Source organism: Macaca nemestrina, chromosome 17, assembly GCF_043159975.1.
Source record: "Macaca nemestrina isolate mMacNem1 chromosome 17, mMacNem.hap1, whole genome shotgun sequence".
NCBI classification, from domain to species: Eukaryota; Metazoa; Chordata; class Mammalia; order Primates; family Cercopithecidae; genus Macaca; species Macaca nemestrina.
Window position 1 is genome coordinate 5,058,402 of NC_092141.1, and position 19,227 is coordinate 5,077,628.

General features: G+C 52.0%; 1 protein-coding gene and 1 long non-coding RNA gene across 20 annotated transcripts in view; one reads left to right on the plus strand and one right to left on the minus strand.

Annotated features, from left to right (window-relative positions):
• LOC105472378 (misshapen like kinase 1) overlaps positions 1-19,227 on the plus strand; it is a 71,722-nt gene that overhangs the window by 13,286 nt on the left and 39,209 nt on the right. The window contains exon 1 of one of the 19 annotated variants that reach the window (XM_011725660.3): positions 18,040-18,365. The exons of 17 other annotated variants lie outside the window; for them this stretch is intronic. The gene's annotated coding sequence lies outside the window, so the exon portion shown is untranslated. Of the gene's footprint in view, positions 1-18,039; positions 18,366-19,227 lie in introns of those variants that run through there. One more of the 19 variants, XM_011725678.3, reaches the window with a different exon arrangement.
• Positions 893-18,474, minus strand: LOC139359425 (uncharacterized). The gene is made up of 3 exons (XR_011615333.1): positions 18,391-18,474; positions 14,973-15,010; positions 893-1,031 (listed from the first exon to the last, which is right to left on the minus strand). It is a non-coding gene; the product is annotated as an uncharacterized lncRNA (long non-coding RNA).

The window sequence follows — 19,227 nt, forward strand, 5'->3', positions numbered from 1 at the left end:
AGAATTCAGAATATTTGGTCTGGAGGAAAGACAGTCGAATCATTCAAAAGAAAGCCTCTTCAGAGGGAGGAGAGGAAGACTCTCTCATTTCCCCCCACCCTTTAAAAATGTGTTTTGGGGCCGGGCGCGGTGGCTCAAGCCTGTAATCCCAGGACTTTGGGAGGCCGAGGCGGGTGGATCACGAGGTCAGGAGATCGAGACTATCCTGGCTAACATGGTGAAACCCCGTCTCTACTAAAAATACAAAAAACTAGCCGGGCGCGGTGGCGGGCGCCTGTAGTCTCAGCTACTTGGGAGGCTGAGGCGGGAGAATGGCGTGAACCCGGGAGGCGGAGCTTGCAGTGAGCCGAGATCACGCCACTGCACTCCAGCCTGGAAGACACAGCGAGACTCCGTCTCAAAAAAAAAAAAAAAAAAAAAAATGTGTTTTGGTTTTTTTTTTTTTAATGTGATTAAGTATATGTAAGACTTACCATTATAACCATTTTTAAGTGTACAGTTCTGTGGCATTAAGTACATTCACACTGTTGTGCAACTGTAACCACCGTCCATCTCCAGAACTACTTCATCCTCCCCAGATGAAACTCTGTACCCAGTAAACACTGACTCTCTGACCCGCCACCTTCCAGCCCCTGGCAGCCGCCATTCCGCACCTCGTCGTCTTTTGTGTGTGCACAGTTGAGCAGAGGGTCTGACCGAGCAGATGCTTTATATTTGTTGAGTCAGCCTAGGTTCATGTCTCAGAAGTCCACGTATCATCAGCCAACCCGGAACACAACCCCCCTCCCAGCTTCCCAGCTCTCATGCAAGACGACAGGCTTCTGAAAGGGATTTTAAATGAAATGGCTGCCTGGAATCACAAGAGGATTGGGCAGTAGCAAGAGAAGTTAAGGGTTTCTGTTCCGTATTCAGTTCCTTTCGCCATCCCCCAGCCATGACGTGCGTTCTGGTTTCTGCTATGCTCATGTTCGTCATCTTGCTTGTTTTCAGCCTCTTACTTCATCTCATCCTGGGGGTCTGATGGTTAGGTGCTAGAGGAAGTTGGAAATAAGGTCGTTTAGGGGATGAAGATGATAGTATATAACAGCGTTCTGTGTTAGTATGTGAGGGGTACATGTGTTAAAGGGGGGTCAACCCTCCTGGACCTCCAGGCCTGGACAGTTGAGAGCCAGGTCAGGCTCCGTATTCCGTATTCCTCTGGTGTTTATACCCCTGGACAGACTCAAAGCATGACCTGGAATTGAATTTTTTTTTTTTTTTTTTTTTTTTTTTTTGAGACAGAGTCTCGCTCTGTCACCCAGGGTGGAGTGCAGTGACGCGATCTTGGCTCACTGCAGCCACCACCCCCGGGTTCAGGCTATTCTGCCTCAGCCTCCCAAGCATAATAGCTGGGACTACAGGCGCGCGCCACCACGCCCAGCTAATTTTTGTATTTTTAGTAGAAATGGGGGTTTTACCCTGGTGGTCAGGCTGGTCTCAAACTCCCAGCCTCGAGTGATCCGCCTGCCTCAGCCTCCCAAAGTGCTGGGATTGCAGGCGTGAGCCACTGTGCATGGCTGAGTTGGATATTTTAGAACAGAGATGAGTGCAGTGGCCCTCCCTGGCCTCCTCACTTTCCCTCATCCTTGCTGTTTACAGTTTCTCACTGACCTTCATGGGGAAGGAGGAAAAAGGGAGGGAGATACATACTTATTCTTCAGGTGACCCAGGAATAGAGGAGGGTAGGAGAGCCCTCTGTCTTAGAGGTCAAAATACAGGCGTCTAGCTGGTAGGCGGGGGTGGTATGTTAGGGTACACTATTGTGGGCTGTGCCCTTACATTACCAGGCAGAAGCCTGCAGTGCAAAAGACCTCAGACTTTCCTCACAACAGTGTCAGATTGCAAGGATCAAGGGAAGACTCAAGGACTTATGAGGTCTTTTTTCTCTGTCTCCGTGTACAACCTTATAGCAGGCTACACGTATTTGATGACATCTGCCAGGAACTGCCCAATACTGAGTGGCCCTTCTCACCACAGTTCCTCTTACTGCAGTCTAAAACCTACTTTTTTCTTAGACTGAGCCAGGTCTGAATGGCAGTCAGTTGTTTTCCTTGGACTGAGTCTCAGTCTACCCCACACTAATGTTCAAGGTTTGAATGAAGGAATGTTCCAATTGATGACTCCTAGAGACACTAACATCCTTAGGTGTTACCTTGCAGTCTGCCTGGATGTTGTTCCCATCACCATCGCCAATAAAAGTAATAAGTGATTGAAGTGTTTGTGTTGATAGCAGAGCATCTATGGGCCATCTTATCATTACTGATTTTGAGACAGGGTCATGCTCTGTTGCCCAGACTGGAATGCAGTGGCATGGTCATAACTCGCTGCAGCCTTGAACTCCTGGCCTCCAGTGATCCTCCCACCTCTGCCCCCCAAGGTGCTAGGATGACAAGTGTGAGCCACCATGCTCGGCCCCATCTTACATTTCAAAAGGTGCCAGCACTCAGTCAAGGTCTCAGAGCTAGTCAGAGCTGACTTCCCATACTCAGGTCTCATGACTGCCGCATTGCCCAGTCCCCACAGAAACAAAGATCTCATGTGAGATTGGTCAGTGTGGGGTCCAAAGTGTAGTCTTTGCAGATGAGGTGTGTTTCACAAGTTAACAATGAACATACCTGCTACTGCCCGGATCTCCTGTCCTGGCCTCATAACCTCCTCAGGTGGCCCAAATTGCCCATCTCTAAAAGACTGTCAGTGGAAGGCCTGCTAACACAATGGGCTGTTTGACTTTGCCTTTGAGGCAGTGTGATCCATGGAGTGTACATAGCATGAGGAGCTGGACAACCTGGTTCTAGTTTCGGTTCCATTTCATTCATTCATTCATGCCTTCATTCATTCATTCATTTAGATGGAGTCTGGCTCAGGCTGGAGTGCAGTGGCGCAGTCTCAGCTCACTGCATCCTCTGCCTCCAGGGTTCAAGTGATTCTCCTGCCTCAGCCTCTAGCGTAGCTGAGATTACAGGCTCCCACCACCATGCCTGACTAGGTGAGCTGAAGCTGGTTTGAATCCAAGTCTGTCTCCACAGCCTACACATTTGCAGGGAGTGTTTCCTGAGGGCTGTAGGATGATAGGATCCCTAATATCCCTTCAGGCCCAGGAGTCCTTCTTCCTTCCTAAAACTTTTTGAGTGCCTACTATGAGACAGAGCCAGCCCCCTGTCGTAGAGGTCAAAATATGCTTTATTTGTTCTCACACTGACTTAAACATATGAATATATCAAATGTGTAATTTGCAGTGTTCTATATATAAGGAAAAGTGCATGTATGAGGTGGTGACTGTGTGTTAAGCTGGGAGGAGCTGAGAGAAACGGGGGGTGCCAGTGACCAGGGCGGGTGGTGTCTCACAGCTGGTCTGGGAAACACCAGTTCCTACTGTGTGGAGAGATCTCAGGTTGAGTACAGTGTCGGAGTGTGGGCATGGAGCCCAGCATCCATGGGAAAGACACAAAAAAATACAGGGAAGTTGGCCGGGCGCGGTGGCTCAAGCCTGTAATCCCAGCACTTTGGGAGGCCGAGACGGGCGGATCACGAGGTCAGGAGATCGAGACCATCCTGGCTAACACAGTGAAACCCCGTCTCTACTAAAAAAAAAATACAAAAAACTAGCCGGGCGAGGTGGCGGGCGCCTGTAGTCCCAGCTACTCGGGAGGCTGAGGCAGGAGAATGGCGTGAACCCGGGAGGCGGAGCTTGCAGTGAGCTGAGATCCGGCCACTATGCTCCAGCCTGGGGGACAGAGCGAGACTCCGTCTCAAAAAAAAAAAAAAAAAAAAAAAAAATACAGGGAAGTTTCAGAAAAAGCTCTGGGCCCATAACAGTGGCTCATGCCTGTATTCCCAGCACTTTGGGAGGCAGAGGTGGGTGGAGTGCTTAAGCTCAGGAGCTTGAGACCATCCTGGGCAACGTATAGACCTCGTCTCTGTTAAAAAGGAGAGAGAGGGAGGAGAGAGAAGGGAAGAAGGAGCGAGGGAGGACGGGAGGGAGTCTGAAAGACTGTTTGATTTGAAATATGACCTTCAGAATACGTACACTCCAAAGATGGTTTCCTGTGTCTATTAGTGCTGAGGAGGAAAAGGAGTCAGAACCAAGTGGGGATTGACTTGTGAAGACAGGGAATTGTTCCTTAGGGACAGAGAGGGACCTGGAATGGGGGACCTTCCCCATCATCCCTCCCTGCGACTGCACAGGTCTTGGAGACAGGCTTGATTCAAACCCCAGTTCTGTCACTTACTATGTGTTCTTTGGCAAGTAACTCATACCCCTATGCCTCAGTTTTTAGGTTTTGTTTTTTTTTTTTTTTTTGAGACGGAGTCTTGCTCTGTCGCCCAGGCTGGAGTGCAGTGGCGCAATCTCGGCTCACTGCAAGCTCTGCCTCCCGGGTTCACACCATTCTTCTGCCTCAGCCTCCCGAGTAGCTGGGACTATAGGCACCTGCCACCACGCCTAGCTAATTTTTTGTATTTTTAGTAGAGACAGGGTTTCACTGTGTTAGCCAGCATGGTCTCGATCTCCTGACCTCGTGATCCGCCTGCCTTGGCCTCTCAAAGTGCTGGGATCACAGGTATGAGCCACCGTGCCCGGCCTCATTTTTGTATTTTTTAGTAGAGACGGGGTTTTGCCATGTTGGCTAGGCTTGTCTTGAACTCCTGACCTCAGGTGATCCATCCGCCTCATCCTCCCGAAGTGCTGGGATTACAGGCCTGAGCCACTGTGCGCCCGGCCCCTGGTGCCTCAGTTTTGTCCTTTGTAAAATGAAGGTAACAAGACTCACCTAATAGGGATGTTGAGAGGATTAACTAAAAGGGATGTAAAGTGCTTAGTCTGGTAAATGCTCATTAGACAGGTGGTAGCTGCCCAACTTTTCTTACTGTACAAAGTTCTCACAAAGCGTGTCTCCTGGGGTTCTTTAACATTCCTCTCCCCCGACTTAGTATTTTGTTTAAGAAAGAGAAAACCGGCCAGGCACAGTGGCTCATGCCTGTAATCCCAGCACTTTGGGAGGCCGAGGCGGGCAGATCACAAGGTCAGGAGATCGAGACCATCCTGGCTAACACGGTGAGACCTCGTCTCTACTAAAAATACAAAAAATTAGCCAGGTGAGGTGGCGGGCGCCTGTAGTCCCAGATACTCGGGAGGCTGAGACAGGAGAATGGCGTGGACCCGGGAGGTGGAACTTGCAGTGAGCCGAGATCGCACCACCACATTCCAGCCTGGGAGATGAGCAAGACTCCATCTCAAAAAAAAAAGAAAACAAAAGAAAGAGAAAACCAACCAGTCTATTGATTTTAATGTAAATGGCTGCGAGTGAGTCAGTGAGCCCCAGGTGTAGACCTGGAATTCTGTGGGCTTGGCTCCCCTTTCCCAGACCTAGAGCCTCTTGCCATCTCCTGAAAGTCTTCCAGCGTCACTGCAAGGAAGAGTAACTTCAATCTGAACACGAAAGTCCTGTTTGTCCTGACTCAGGAATTCCGGCAATCACTGGGCAGTCACCCTGGCCCTGCGTGCTGTTTTCGGCAAAAGCTCTGGACCCACCCAGAGAAAGCATTCAGCCTGAGGGGAAAACCTGTGCCTCACCCTTGGGGATACACAGCTTTGTTGGGATGTGAGAGACAAGACGTTCTAAAAAGCTTTATTGAAAGGCACAGATTCAGGGCTGGGCGGCTCAGGATGCTGGGCTCCTTACTCTGCCTTGCCTGGAGATTGAGATTCCTGCCTTGAGCCTTTGTGTACTCCCCACCCCTGTTCCTCCCTTGGTTAACTCTTGCTTGTCCCTGTGGTCTCAGCTTTTTTTTTTTTTTTTTTTTTTTTAGTTGGAGTTTTGCTCTTGTTGCCCAGGCCGGAGTGCAATGGTGCCATCTTGGCTCATCGCAACCTCCATCTCCTGATTTAAGCAATTCTTCTGCCTCAGCCTTCCGAGTAGCTGGGATGACAGGCGCCCGCCACCATGCCCGGCTAATTTTTTACATTTTTAGTAGAGACAGGGTTTCTCCATGTTGGTCTGGCTAGTCTCGAACTCTCGGCCTCAGGTGATCTGCCCGTCTCGGCCTCCCAAAGTGTTGGGATTACAGGTGTGAGCCACCGTGCCCGGCTGGTCTCAGCTTAAATATCACTTCCTTAGCAGGCGCTTCCTGGCTCCCTTCCCCATCATGACCTCCCTTTAATCTTTTCTTCTTCTTCATCTTTTTTTTTGAGATACTGTCTCCCTCTGCCATCCGGGCTGGAGTGCAGTGGCACAAGCTTGGCTCGCTGCAGCCTCCTTGAGTTGTTCTGATAGCACTCTATACTGTTTCATCAGAGTCTCACAGGTGTTATGTAATTATGTCTCTAACATCTGCTTCCTTGACTAGACTGTAAGCTCCATGAAGGAAGAAGGGACCATTTCTGTTTTGTTCAACGCCACATTCTAGTATCTAGCAGCGCCTGTACATAGCTGACACTCAGTGTTTGTTGAATGAATACCTGAGCTGGTTCACCAGACCACAGAGTTGGCATGAAAAGTGTCTGGGAAGGTGTCTTAGGATAAACAGGAGAGACAGGCCCAGTGAAAAGTTGAGTGAACATGTTTGCTCCATCCTGCTGGTCAGGAAGTTCCCCATCTGTCTCACCTGCTGTCTCTTCAGCTGTAATTTATCCTGGGTTGGTCCTTGGTGGGGCCAGAGAATATCTGGTCTCCACCCTTTGGAGAGGAACCCTGTTCTTTCTCAGAGTGTGATTCAGACAGTCCTTCCTCCCCTTCCTGCTGGCCCCACCCTCTACCTGTTCTTCCTCCAGCTGACTCAGCTTCGCACCCTCTCCCACTCCTTCCAGGGTCTCTTTTCCTGTCCCCTTGTCCTTCAGAGCTTTCAGTCCCGTTTTCTCTCATGGCGTCTCATTGGTCTTCTGGAATGCGAAATCATATGGGTGCAGGTCACAAGTTTTCTTGGTCATAAAGCTTCCCTAGTCTCTTCCCTTGGATTTGTGGACACCTGACTCCCGCAGGAGGAGGCTGGCAATAAGGTATAATGATCTGTTTGTGCTGCAATTGAAAACCAGCAGCAAGAAGCCTTATTATTATCCAACCCCCGATGACTGGTGTTGTCCTCCTCTGTTAGCTTAGTATCTGCCAGCCAGAACGGACCTGGCATCTCCTTTCTGCCCCCTCCCACTGCCATGCCGTGCCCTTCCTTGCTCTCTCTGGTGTCCGCTCCCCAGGGACTGCCCCTCCTCCCTGCCTGTCAGCCTCTGAGGCCACAGATCTGTTTTCCTCCCTTCTCTCTCACCTGCCCTCCTGTCAGTTCTGCTCTTTGTCTCGTTTCTTCTCTCCTGAACTGCCGCACTTCACCCTAAATCCCAGCAATGCCAACAGTTTCAGTAAATCACTTTTTGCCACAGTTTTGCCTTGCTCAGTGGGAGCCAGTTTCTTCATAATGACTCTATGCAAATTTGTAGCACTTTATGGATGTTAAAATGTTTTTACATCGGTGAATTCTTATGAAATGGGCCTGGGTAGGTAAGGAAAAGAGCCTCCAAGAGGTTAAGTGATTTTTATACAGAGGAGTCAGAACCAGTGCCCAGGCCTTCTGATTCTTAGTACAGTAAACACTAAGCATTCCCTATCGTTCCATTTCACCACGCTCCCGTCTTGCTGTTGGCCTCAGCTAAGAAAGCCTACCCCCGAGTTACCCTCTTCCATCTTAGAGGCTTCCTGCTCGCTGTCTGCCCCCCGCGATGGGGACTTCTTTGGCCCTTCTCATCCAGCCCAGCCTCTGCCCGTTTCCCTCTCCTTTCCACTGTGCTGACTCTTCTCTCCTCCAGGAAGCCTTCCCTTCATCTCTCCTGGCCGTGTTGTCTCCCGACCTCTTTGGGCCATTATTAGTGTTCCCGTTTGGTTTTTGCCAACCATATAGGAATTTCCTGCCTTGAGAAAGTCCACTCTCGGGCCAGGCACGGTGGCTCACGCCTGGAATCCCAGCACTTTAGGAGGCCAAGGTGAGTGGATCACCTGAGGTCAGGAGTTCAAGACCAGCCTAACCAACAAAGTGAAACCCTGTCTCTACTAAAAATACAAAAATAAGGCCGGGCGCGGTGGCTCAAGCCTGTAATCCCAGCACTTTGGGAGGCCGAGGCGGGTGGATCACGAGGTCAGGAGATCGAGACCATCCTGGCTAACACGGTGAAACCCCGTCTCTACTAAAAATACAAAAAACTAGCCAGGCGTGGTGGTGGGCGCCTGTAGTCCCAGCTACTCTGGAGGCTGAGGCAGGAGAATGGCGTAAACCCGGGAGGCGGAGCTTGCAGTGAGCTGAGATCGCGCCACTGCACTCCAGCCTGGGTGACACAGCAAGACTCCGTCTCAAAAAAAAAAAAAAAAAAAAAGAGGCCGGGCGCGGTGGCTTAAGCCTGTAATCCCAGCACTTTGGGAGGCCGAGACGGCGGGCGGATCACGAGGTCAGGAGATCGAGACCATCCTGGCTGACACTGTGAAACCCCGTCTCTACTAAAAACTACAAAAAACTAGCCCAGCGAGGTGGCAGGCGCCTGTAGTCCCAGCTACTCGGGAGGCTGAGGCAGGAGAATGGCGTGAACCCGGGAGGCGGAGCTTGCAGTGAGCTGAGATCCGGCCACTGCACTCCAGCCTGGGTGGCAGAGCAAGACTCCGTCTCAAAAAAAAACCAAAACAAAACAAAAAAAAAACAAAAACAAAAATTAGCTGGGCGTGGTGGCTTGTGCCTGTAATCCCAGCTACTTGGGAGGCTGAGGCAGGAGAATCACTTGAACCTTGCAGGCGGAGGTTGCAGTGAGCCAAGATCGTGTCATTGCACTCCAGCCTAGGCAACACAGTGAGACTCTGCCTCAAAGAAAAAGAACTAAGAAAGTCCACTCTGGTAAAACATTGACCGAGCATATAAATTATAAGGTGCTGATTCATGTGACTAGCATGAATTTTCACTTTTAGTAGCTGCTCTAATGCATTCCACTTAAGTGAATATTCAAGGATTATTTTGGAAGGATGGAGATAATCCAAAACTAGTGTTAGAAACTGCTGCATTAAGGAAGGAGGGAGAGTTTTCTAGATAACACCAGCTTTCTTTTATTTCTGTATTCATTCATTCCACAGACAGGTATTGAGGGCAGCCCTGACCTCCAAGAACTTAGTCTAGCAGAGGAGACAGATAAGAGAATCAATCACGAAAATGTAATTGGTGTCATGAAAGGGTCAGTACAGGGTATTGTGGGAGGAGAGGATCGTCAGGGGCACTTCCTGGAGGTGACATTGTCTCAGTGGAGGTTGGGAGGCACGGGCACGAGGCATCCAGGTAAAGAGGAGGAGAGTGATGAACTTGCAAGAGTGAACAGCATGTGGAGACCCAGGAGTGAGAAGGAACGGAGCGAAAGCCACTAGTTAGTGCAGTGCTCCTGCCCCTCTGCCTCATCCCCACGCCAGCAAGAACCAAACGTCACACCACGAGAATTGGCAAGGCTCCAGGTAAACCATAGCTGGAATATTCAGCTGTACAGCAGTCATATGTGAGCCTGAGGAAGAACCTGTTTAGCCCACAGAGGGAAATGGAATCTACTCGGTGGGGACAGTGTGATTGGTGGGTGCAGTGTAGTTGGTGGGGGGAGTATGGTTGGTGGGGAGAGTGTGGTTGGTGGGGGGAGTGTGGTTGGTCCAGGAGTGTAGTTGGTGGGGAGAGTGTGGTTGAGGGGGAGTGTGGTTGGTGGGGGGAGTGTGGTTGAGGGAGAACGTGGTTGAGGGGGAGCATGGTTGGTGGAGGAGTGTAGTTGGTGGGGGGAGTGTGGTTGGGAGAGGAGTGTGGTTGAGGAGGAGTGTGGTTGGTGGGGAGAGTGTGGTTGAGGGGGAGTGTGGTTGGTGGGGGGAGTGTGGTTGAGGGGGAGTGTGGTTAAGGGGGAGCATGGTTGGTGGAGGAGTGTGGTTGGTGGGGGGAGTGTGGTTGGGGGAGGAGTGTGGTTGGTGGGGAGAGTGTGGTTGAGGGGGAGTGTGGTTGGTGGGGAGAGTGTGGTTGAGGGGGAGTGTGGTTGGTGGGGGAGTGTGGTTGGTGGGGGGAGTGTGGTTGATGGGGGGAGTGTGGTTGGTGGGGGAGTGTGGTTGGTGGGGGGAGTCTGGTTGGTCCAGGAATGTAGTTGGTCCAGGAATGTGGTTGGGGGAGGAGTGTGGTTGGTGGGTGGAGTGTGGTTGGTGGGGGAGTGTGGTTGGTCCGGGAGTGTGGTTGGTCCAGGAGTGTGGTTGGTCCAGGAGTGTGGTTGAGGGGGAGTGTGGTTGGTTTGGGGAGTGTAGTTGGTCAGGGAGTGTGGTTGGTGGGGGGAGTGTGGTTGGTGGGGGAGTGTGGTTGGTGGGGGAGTGTGGTTGGTGGGGGAGTGTGGTTTGGGTGGGGGAGTGTGGTTGGTGGGGGGAGTGTGGTTGGTGGGGGAGTGTGGTTGGTGGGGGAGTGTGGTTGGTGGGGGAGTGTGGTTGGTGGGGGAGTGTGGTTGGTGGGGGGAGTGTGGTTGGTGGGGGAGTGTGGTTGGTGGGAGGAGTGTGGTTGGTGGGAGGAGTGTGGTTGGTGGGGGAAGTGTGGTTGGTGGGTGGAGTGTGGTTGGTCCAGGAAAGTGGTTGGTGGGGGGAGTGTGGTTGGTGGGGGAGTGTGGTTGGTGGGAGGAGTGTGGTTGGTGGGGGGAGTGTGGTTGGTCCAGGAAATTGGTGGTTGGGGAGTGTGGTTGGTGGGAGGAGTGTGGTTGGTGGGGGAAGTGTGGTTGGTGGGTGGAGTGTGGTTGGTCCAGGAAAGTGGTGGTTGGGGAGTGTGGTTGGTGGGAGGAGTGTGATTGGTGGGGGGAGTATGGTTGGTGGGGGAATGTGTTTGGTGAGGGGAGTGTGGTTGGTGGGGGAGTGTGGTTGGTGGGAGGAGTGTGGTTGGTGGGGGGAGTGTGGTTGGTCCAGGAAAGTGGTTGGTTGGGGAGTGTGGTTGGTGGAAGGAGTGTGGTTGGTGGTGGGGGGAGTATGGTTGGTGGGGGAATGTGTTTGGTGGGGGGAGTATGGTTGGTGGGGGAATGTGGTGGGGGGAGTATGGTTGGTGGGGGGGTGTGGTTGGTGGAGGGAGTGTGGTTGGTGGAGGAGTGTGGTTGGTGGGGGGAGTGTGGTTGGTGGGGGGAGTGTGGTTGGTGGGGGGAGTGTGGTTGGTGGGGGAGTGTGGTTGGTGGGGGGAGTGTGGTTGGTCCAGGAGTGTGGTTGGTCCAGGAGTGTGGTCGAGGGGGAGTGTGGTTGGTGGGTGGAATGTGGTTGGTGGGGAAGTGTGGTTGGTTGGGGAGTGTGGTTGGTGGAGGGAGTGTGGTTGGTGGGGGGAGCGTGGTTGGTCCGGGGAGTGTGGTTGGTGGGGGGAGTGTGGTTGGTGGGGGGAGTGTGGTTGGTGGGGGAGTGTGGTTGAGGTGGAGTGTGGTTGGTCCAGGAGTGTGGTTGAGGGGGAGTGTGGTTGAGGGGGAGCGTGGTTGGGGGAGGAGTGTCGTTGGTGGGGGGAGTGTGGTTGAGGGAGGAGTGTGGTTGGTCCGGGAGTGTGGTTGAGGGAGGAGTGTGGTTGGTCCAGGAGTGTGGTTGAGGGGGAGTGTGGTTGAGGGGGAGTGTGGTTGGTGGAGGAGTGTGGTTGGTGGGGGGAGTGTGGTTGGTGGGGGAGTGTGGTTGGTGGGGGGAGTATGGTTGGTCTAGGAGTGTGGTTGGGGGAGGAGTGTGGTTGGTGGGTGGAATGTGGTTGGTGGGTGGAGTGTGGTTGGTAGGGGGAGTGTGGTTGGTAGGGGGAGTGTGGTTGGTCTAGGAGTATGGTTGGTCCAGGAGTGTGGTTGGGGGAGGAGTGTGGTTGGTGGAGGGAGTGTGGTCAGGGGAGTGTGGTTGGGAGGGGAGTGTGGTTGGTGGGGGAGTGTGATTGGTGGGGGGAGTGTGGTTGGTGGGAGAGTGTGGTTGGAGGGGGAGTGTGGTTTGGGTGGGGGAGTGTGGTTGGTGGGGGCAGAGTAGTTGGTGGGGGCAGTGTGGTTGCTGTGTGCCATCAGAAGGCTATGCAAGCTTGAGCTCTTGCTTCACCTTGACAAACATTTCACTTGTTAGAGCCCTGGCTTTCTCATCTGTTCTCTGTGGTAGCCATTCCTGCCCAGCTTCCCTGCAGGTTTAAGTGCAGATGCAGTCATGGCTGTGAAAGCGCCCTGTGAACTGTAAAGTCTGGGCAGTTGGGTGGTGGCAGGAGGGGCAACAACTGTGAGAGGATGAACTTGATTCTACTGATGTTGGACAGAAACTGACTCTTGGGAAGGAGACAGAATCAAACGGCTCTGACATTTGAAAAGCCATGGCCTTGCTTACCTACAGTGAGACTTGGGAAGAAGTGCTAGGGAGGTAAAGGCGAGATACCACCTCCGCTGCCCGGAAGACTTTGCAAGATGCTCCAGCTGGGGACAGGGGATGGCTAGAATGACCTCCAGCCATCTTCACACCCGAGGCTGGGGCTGCTCTCCCAGGCCTGCAGTTCTATATTTTCCCTTAGAAGGTTCTGGAGGCAGACGGAACCTCAGAAGCAAGCTGTTTATTTTTTAGGTTTTTCAGTTTATTTTTAAATTTATGACTGTGATGGTGTTTATTTTTTCCTTTTCCCTTTCCCCACTTCCCCGGCTCAGCATCAGAAAGGGACCATCTGTCCGTTGCCTTGCTGTGGCCATTTTAGAACCAGCGCGAGGCTGCTTGAATCTGGTCCCTTCTTCTCCCTCCCTCCCTCCCCCACCGCCTGGCTTTCTCTACTCCGCACTGCCTGCTTTCATCCCGCTCCCTCCAGGTGTCAGCTGCCACCTCCTGTAGGCCTCCATCTGTGAAGACCTCCAGGCTGGGTCCAGCCACCAGCCCAGGGCCCCTGTCGGAGGCAGCCAGATCTGTGGGGAACCTAGACATGGAGGCAGCACAATCAGCCTGTGAGAGAAGGAGGGGAATTAGCTCCAGTCTCCTTGCTCCAGGCAGGGCCCCTCTGCTCTAACTGGTTTCTGATGAGAATGGTATCTGTATTCACGTATGTGTCATGTCCTGACTTGTTGCTGCCTCTGCATGTACCTGCAAGTCAGTGCGTATGTGCATGCGTGTATCTCACACGTCCCTCTGGCGTAGAGATCCATGAGTGATTTATAAACTGCCCTTCCTCCTGTCACATAAATCTTTTTCCTGGTTTCTTTGCCTTCCTTTTACTTCTAGAACTGGCCTGATTTCCTCCCCTCCTGTGCTTCATTCCCATAAAAACACTTCACAACACGGGTAGCCATCGATAAACAGAGGACAAGTACTTCACATTGTGGAATCAGAATGAAAAGATCCGGTTGAGTTCCACAGCGTGAGAGGCAGGGTTAGCAGAGTGGAGAGTCTGTTTCAGAGAGTAAGGAAAGCTGAGAAAAGGAGTTTTTTTTGAAGGCTTCATTAAAAAGAGTCCAGGCTGGGCGCAGTGGCTCCCTCCTATAGTTCCAGCACTTTGGGAGTCCCAGGCGGGCAGATCGCTTGAGGTCATCAATTCGAGACCAGCCTGGCCAACATGGTGAAACCCTGTCTCTACTAAAAATACAAAAAATTAGCTGGGTGTGGTGGTGGGCACCTATAGTCCCAGCTCTTATTATACTTAGGAAGCTGAGGCAGGAGAATCACTTGAACCTAGAAGGGGAGGTGGCAGTGAGCTGAGATTGTGCCACCACACTCCTGTCTTAAAAAAAAAAAAAGGCCAGTCACAGTGGCTCACACCTGTAATCCTAGCACTTTGAGGGCCGAGGCGGATGGATCACCTGAGGTTAGGAGTTCAAGACCAGCCTGGCCAAGATGGTGAAACCCTGTCTTGGCCAGGCATGGTGGCTCACGCCTGTAATCCCAGCACTTTGGGAGGCCGAGGCGGGTGGATCACGAGGTCAGGAGATCGAGACCATCCTGGCTAACACAGTGAAACCCCGTCTCTACTGAAAATACAAAAAATTAGCCAGGCGAGATGGCGGGCGCCTGTAGTCCCAGCTACTCGGGCGGCTGAGGCAGAAGAATGGCATGAACCCGGGAGGCGGAGCTTGCAGTGAGCTGAGATTGCGCCACTGCTTTCCAGCCTGGGCGACAGAGCGAGACTCCGTCTAAAAAGAAAAAAAAAAAAAAAAAGAAAGAAGGCCGGGCGCGGTGGCTCAAGCCTGTAATCCCAGCACTTTGGAGGCCGAGGCGGGCGGATCACAAGGTCAGGAGATCGAGACCACAGTGAAACCCCGTCTCTACTAAAAAAATACAAAAAATTAGCCGGGCGCGGTGGCGGGCGCCTGTAGTCCTAGCTACTCAGGAGGCTGAGGCAGGAGAATGGCGTGAACCCAGGAGGCGGAGCTTGCAGTGAGCCGAGATTGCGCCACTGCACTCCAGCCTGGGCAACAGCGTGAGACTCCGTCTCAAAAAAAAAAAAAAAAAAAAAAAAAAAAAAAAGAAACCCCGTCTCTACTAAAAATACAAAAAAATCAGCCAGACGTGGTAGCAGGCACCTGTAATCCCAGCTACTCAGGAGGCTGAGGCAGGAGGATCACTTGAACCTGGGAGACAAAGGTTGCAGTGAGCTGAGATCACACTGTTGCACTCCAGCCTGGGCAACAAAAGCGAGACTCTGTCTCAAAAAAAAAAAAAGTCCAGTTGATGATGGTATGTCATGGACAGTAGGATATTGATGAGAGTATCAGTCTACCTTCTCTCTTCCTTTCATTTGCTCATTGAAGAGATGCTGGTGATCCCTGCTCTCCTCCTCCTGCCGTAGGAACATTTAATCTGTCTCATGCTTTGGCTTTGGGCCTGCCGTTCATCCCAGGCACCTGGGTGCTTGGGGATGGTGCTACCTACCTGCTTCCTAGCTGGCTCTGGGGTAAATGGAGACTTCTTCAGGCCTGGGAGGGCCACCTCCCATTGAGAAAGGCAGGCATCTGGCTCTCTACTTACCCTTTGGGTCCTTGGGGGGCTGTGTCCAGTATCTCTGCCTGGGTAGGAAGGAGGAGGTAATCTTACCAGACTTTTCCTGCCACTTCCCTATCTCCAGCTCACACACCCACTCCCATTTTCTCTCTCTTTCTTTTTTTTTTTTTTTTTTTGAGACGGAGTCTTGCTCTGTCACCCAGGCTGGAGTGCAGTGGCCTGATCTCAGCTCACTGCAAGCTCCGCCTCCTGGGTTCACGCCATTCTCCTGCCTCAGCCTCCCGAGTAGCTGGGACTACAGGCGCCTACCACCTCGCCCGGCTAAGTTTTTGTATTTTAGTAGAGACGGGGTTTCACTGTGTTAGCCAGGATGGTCTCGATCTCCTGACCTCGTGATCCGCCCGTCTCGGCCTCCCAAAGTGCTGGGATTACAGGCTTGAGCCACCGCGCCCGGCCTTCTCTCTCTTTCTTACACACTCTCTCTCTCTCTCTTTTTTTTTTCCCTCCCCCGACATCTGAGAACTTTATCAGACACAGCCACCGCACTGGGCCTGTTAGCCCGGGCTGGAGAGGGTGGTCCATCCCAGGAGGCTCAGCAATGGGAACTTCTGTGAGGTGACACTCTACCTGAAGGTTACCAGAGAGTTGGGAGACAAGGGCTGCTCCGCAGGGGCATGGACAGGCCAAAGCTTTATAAATACCCAGTGAAGAGAGAGTGACAACTCTAATTCATCCTTCTACATAGAGCACTCAAGGGAGACGGGTGGGGCATCCAGGGGCCTGAGTCCTCACTGGTCAGGGACCTGGATGGGTGATGAGTAGGCTCAGGTGTCCACAGCATGGGGCAGGAGGGGGCAAGGCTTAGCCAACAGACGACGAGCTCCAGGACACCGTACACTTAGAAGACCAACTCCTGAGGGCCAGCTGCCCGGCACAGGCGTGTCAGGCTGTTTGTTCCGGAACGAGGAAGGGTGCTCTTTACATCGTCTTCTGTGACTGGTGGGTTTGGAGAGGGGCTGCTTTGTAGAGAGGATGAGCACCTTGGCAAAGGTGAGGATCAGTGTCATGCCCACACATAGTTAGGGCTGCTGGGCAGTGCCCCACTTGCCAGTGTCCCCCACGACGATGATGGCAAAGCCGGCTGCCAGGCCACTCAGGCCAGCGCTCAGCTGGAGGAAACTGCTGTAGAGGCTGATGTCATCATTCAGGGAGCTGGCAGTGGGGACAGCCGCCACTAGGCCATAGATGGTGATGATACCAGCCATGACCACTGGGATGATGGACTTCATGATCGGCTCTGGCCACACGTCAGACATGGCCATGATGCCGGTGCCATTGTTGGCCATGCCGTAGGCAGCACCCAGGCCACTGGAGACCATGATGGCCATAGCACCCAAGATGGTGAAAACTAAAGCATACTCAGGGCTGTTGTTGGACGTGTCTGTGAGTGGGGAGGGGGACAAGGATGGGCATGGCAGAGGGTGAGTGCAAAGATAGTGGACTGGTGGCAGCAAAGATGCTTTTCTTTTTTCTTTCTTTTTTTTTTTTTTTTTTTTTTTTTTTTTTTTTTTTTGAGACAGAGTCTCATTCTGTAGCCCAAGCTGGAGTGTAATGGTACGGTCTCTGTTCACTTCAACCTCTGCCTCCAGGGCTCAAGCCATTCTCATGTCTCAGCCTCCTGAGTAGCTGGAACTACAGGTACACACCACCATGCCCAGCTAATTTTTTGTATTTTTAGTAGAGATAGGGTTTCACCGTGTTGCCCAGGGTGGTCTCGAACTCCTGAGCTCAGGCAAATCTGCCAGCCTTGGCCTCCCAAAGTGCTGGGATTACAGGCATGAGCCACCACGCCTGGCCAAGATGCTCTTTCTCTTACACATATACCCTCCTATTTCTTTTCTTATGCACACACACACACACACACACACACAGCCTTTAGCTACTCCTATCTAATTGAAGGATGCCTAAGACACCACCCTTCTGTCAGAATACTTGCCCCTCCTTCCATATCTCTGCCAGTACTGTATCCTTGTGGAACGTAAATTGTTGGGGAAACCCCATCTGCCCCTTGTCTCTCAGGCCCTTATCCCCTCCCCTGCGGTGGCTTCAGAATATCTCCTACAGATGGGGTTTAGGGTTAGTAATCTGGTGGTACTGGGGCTAAGGGATAGGTTTTAAAGCTCCATTTGCATAGCAGTCACTATTTTAACACTTAGATTGTTGGTGTTTTGCGGTGTCTTTAAGGGAGCTAATGAATTTATGGGAGGCTAAATACCCCCTCCCCCACTGGGTATAGCCACTGCCTTTGCCCCCTCTTCCTCTGTGTGGGCCTTCTGGATTACAGGAAGAGCTCAGGAAAACAAACCTATTGTTCTCCTCTGGGAGAGAGGGAGGGCCGCCCGGGCCAGCTCACGCTCACTGACCTCTGAACTGGTACCCGATAAACAGAGGCTCCAAGACCCTGGCAGCCTTGCTCTTCCAAGGCAAGGGAGTTGTTTGGCTTGAGACTTTATTCTGTTCTGCCAGCTCTTGTTGGTTCCCTCTTTTTTTTAAAAAAAAAAATTTAAATTTAATTTTTTTTTTTTTTTGAGACAAGATCTTGCTCTGTCACCCAGGCTAGAGTGCAATGGCACAGTCTCGGCTCACTGCAACCTCTGCCTTCCAGTCTCAAGTGATTCGCATGCCTCACCCTCCTGAGTAGCTGGGATTACAGGCGTGCACTACCATGCCTGGCTAGTTTTTGTATTTGTAATAGAGACAGGGTTTCACCATGTTGGCCAGACTTGGTTCCCTCTTTAGACCACAAGTTCCCATTCTTTTTCCCTAGTGTCCTCTGACATTCTTTTCTCTCCCTTCCCCCATTTGTTTTTCTCTATCACAGGTTTCTCTGAGTCTTTCTGGCTCCTGTGTAGTCAGTCCGGGTATGGTTAGTAACAGGAGGAAGCCTGCCTGTTTGGAAGTACAAGGAGCTCGGAAAGGAGGGGTCTCTCCCAGACTAGAAGTCTCCTCCCCCAGCCTCACAGCTAGCTGACTCTGCCTTGTCCTCCCAACACCCAGATTCCCCCCGGCCCCTCCCAACACCAGGCACCGGGGCAGCCCCACCTCCTGCCCTGTTTCCTGTCGGGGTAGGATGGCACCTTGCCTGGGTCTAGGAACAGCACTGGCTCCAGCAGCAAGACCTGCCGGGGCATATCTGAGTGAATAATCATTGCTGGGCTCGAAGCACGAGAGAGACCAATCCTTCCTTGTCTCCACTGGGCTGTTTAGTGCTTCTTTCCCAAGGACTTCCATCCCTTCCCCAGGCTTTATGGTTCCAGTTCTTCTGCCATTCTGGAAGCTCCCTAGAATCTCCTGGAATGTTTAATGGACCTTTCCAGCACTGAAATTCAAGAATTATAAGACTCATCGGTCAGCAGAAAAGTGAGGATACCTTTTCCTAACCTACCTGCTTCCCCTGCAGTTTCCTCACAATCTTACTCTTTATATTTTAGCATATGTGACTCCTCAGGATGTTAATTCTCTTCTTTCCGTGTTGGTGTCTGAGCACCCAGAAGGTAGAGCCGGGGCGCTTATAAATCAGGAGCATTATTTGACAGGCACTTAATAAAGACCCTGGCTATGTAATCCCAGCGCTGTGGGAGGCTGAGGCGCGTGGATCACGTGAGGTCAGGAGTTCGAGACCAGCCTGGCCAATATGGCGAAACCTTGTCTCTACTAAAAATACAAAAATTAGCCGGGTGTGGTTGCGCATGCCTGTAATCCCAGCTACTCAGGAGGCTGAGGCAGGAGAATCGCTTGAACCTGGGAGGCGGAGGTTGCCGTGAGCCGAGAGTTTGCCATTGCACTCCAGCCCGGGCGACAGGAGCAAAACTCCATCTCAAAAAAATAAATAAAGATGCTGGCTAATATTGATAGTAACAGTTTGCATTTGCTAAAGTACTTAAATAAACCTTTACCCCTCAAAGGGTTTCATCTACATGCAAAGCCAACACCGCAGGAATTACTTTCCCCATTTGGAGCCGGGTACAAAGGGAAGGGGCATGTCATTAGAGGAGCTATTGTTAGTGGAATGAGGACTGGCAGCCAGAGTTCTCATCTGCCAGCTCCAGGCCACTTCCAAGAAATGTGACCCCAAGCCTCCGGTGCTTGCCTCCTTTTGCTCATTCTGTCAGCCACCCCTTTCATCCTGGATTCCACTATGACTCCAGGCCTCTCCTGCATTTCTAGATTTCCACATGCGGATTGTGAGGGACTGATGGGGTTTCTTCTTCTCTCCTTTTTC